At 32.4% G+C, this 2,431-nt stretch overlaps 1 long non-coding RNA gene across 1 annotated transcript; it reads left to right on the forward strand.

Annotated features, from left to right (window-relative positions):
* Window positions 1-296: 296 nt before the first annotated feature.
* On the forward strand, window positions 297-1,956 carry LOC124490094 (uncharacterized). Its single transcript, XR_006958836.2, has 6 exons — window positions 297-888; window positions 944-1,025; window positions 1,083-1,242; window positions 1,299-1,344; window positions 1,411-1,699; window positions 1,754-1,956. It is a non-coding gene; the product is annotated as an uncharacterized LOC124490094 (long non-coding RNA).
* The last annotated feature ends 475 nt before the right edge of the window (window positions 1,957-2,431 follow it).

Below are 2,431 nucleotides of genomic sequence, written 5' to 3' on the forward strand. Positions count from 1 at the left end.
TTCATCTGATTTGTTTATTTGTGCGGAACGAACTTTAATTGAAAATCAATGTGATGTAAATCTACAAGATCGACATGAAGAGAATTTATGTATTTGGCTATAATTCTTTAAATATGATTTTAAAAATTTATAATTTATTTTCTTCCCCCATTTTTGAGGTATAGGGGTTTTTATTGAATAAATAAATAAATAGCTCGACTTTGAATGAAATAACTGTCCATCAATCAATTAATCCTGACAAATTGACACCAATTTATCAAACAGTGGCGAAAATTCTTTTGCTCAAATCACTAATCATCAACATGTGATAAAGAACAATTTTTACGTTCCATTGAAATTACATAATTTTTTTCATCAATTATGCATCTGATATGATAATATCTATCATATCATGAGTGGATTTTTTTATTCATTTTTCATGCTAAGTCTACAGCAAAAATAATGCATTCATTTTGCCGCCAAAAATTTCAACTCAAAGTACAACTAATGGGCAACTGCGCATAGTCAAATAGTGGTAGTGCAGCTAACTATTTTCAATGCAAATGTCGCGCGCTTCTTTTCCCCTTCTATTCTCCATACAAATTTGAATTTGATCGTTGGAAAATCGAACATTCGAACTCAACGGTCGTCGAAGACGGTTGTCCTCACTTCGAGCTATTTTTCGTGATCATGTCGTGATATTTTTTCATTTTTTTCTATTTTAATCGTGGATTTTTGCAGTAAATTTTGGAACAAAGAAATTAATCGATTCAAGATTATCGTTGTTAAAACATATTGCGGTCTAAGATCAAAAATTGGCCCCGAAATCGATGAAGATCGTTTGGTTCGGTCATCATGTAATTATGATTCAAGTTGGCGAACAAATCCCATTTTCGGTGACTTTCAAATGTATTTATGACATTTTGTTTTTCATCAAATTGTATTCAATCACATCCTTTTCAAGTTTTCTTTTTTCAGAGTCCATTATTATAATTGATGTATGATAATTGGAATTCGGATTAATATATGAAAACATGGTCAATGAGGTAATTTACATTTTGCCTTTGATTGAAAATGCTAACAATTTTCCTTGTCTTTTGAAGCATAAAATTTTCATTGATGATCAATGATCATTAGACATATAATTGGTGCCGTCTTTAGAAAAACGATCATGGTAATGATGCCGAGCATTACAAATTTATTGGTGGATATCTGGTCACTAACATGGTACGATGTCCAACGAAACATTATGTTCGTCGTCAGGTAACTTTGGAATTTCGTTATCAATCAATAATTCTAACACTTACATTTCTCAAAAGTCTATTCAGAACATGCCTGCATTGAATTGTCGGAACAACTTATTCGGTAAGTCGACATATTCATTCTTCATATCTAAAGATTGATAAAGATTGGTCTATCTTTTTTTATTAGGTTCGTTCCTGAAATTTTACAATCATCAAATTGAAATTCGATTGATGATTATGTTCGAGATCAATTCGGCGGTTCCATTGTTCATCAGCATCCAATTCAAGAATAGTTTGACCATGTTCAACACATGATATCAGGTTAGGCTAGGGTTAGATTAGGCTTTGAAACATGGTCTGAATTATTTCCTATTGAATTTTATGCTGATTGAATTTTTGGAATCAATGAAGCGATCGAAAACATTATTATAAGTCGAAGATTCATGGAATGGAACACATACTTGAAAATGATCATGGTAAGCAAATGAATAGATTAATTGAACAAACAATTAATATTTATTTTTACTTAGGATCGCCGGCGAACAATTGGGAAATTGAATCTCGAACCACGGATAGAATTTGGACATTGTCTTGGAACATGGACCGCGATTATGGATTTATTTATGTCAAACGGGACAATTAACGTTTTATGGCGCAATTTGGATGTGAAATATGCATGTATTTTTTTATTTAAAATTTTTAATAAATTAATATTTCAATAAAATCAATTAAATTTCAATATATATCGATTAAATTAATATGAGGGGTAAAGGGAATGAAAGGGGGGTCAAAATTGCTGCAACAATCGGTGAGCGACACCATCGATTATTTCGATATATCGAAAAAACAATCGGTCAGTCGGGTGGTCGCGAAAATCGCGAGTACTCGCGAAAATTGCGAGTAGACTATCGATATATCGATAGTCAGTCGGCTAGTCGTATGTCGTTTGCGAGTACTCGCGATTTTGGCGAGATTTCAGAACCACCCAAAATCGCGAGTACTCGCTGGCAACCACTTTTTTTTCTGTGTATAGGATGGAAGTTCAAAGTTCAATTTCTCGAAATATAAAAATTTTAAAAATAAATAAATGTCATATTTATTACTTGTAGCCATCAAATTTTTATAATTGATAACTTTTTTTCAAAAAAAAAATTTGGGCATTAATGGGTTAACCCAGGCGGCCGCGATGGGATTTGAACCGACGTCGA

This window comes from Dermatophagoides farinae, chromosome 4 (genome assembly GCF_024713945.1).
Source record: "Dermatophagoides farinae isolate YC_2012a chromosome 4, ASM2471394v1, whole genome shotgun sequence".
NCBI classification, from domain to species: domain Eukaryota; kingdom Metazoa; phylum Arthropoda; class Arachnida; order Sarcoptiformes; family Pyroglyphidae; genus Dermatophagoides; species Dermatophagoides farinae.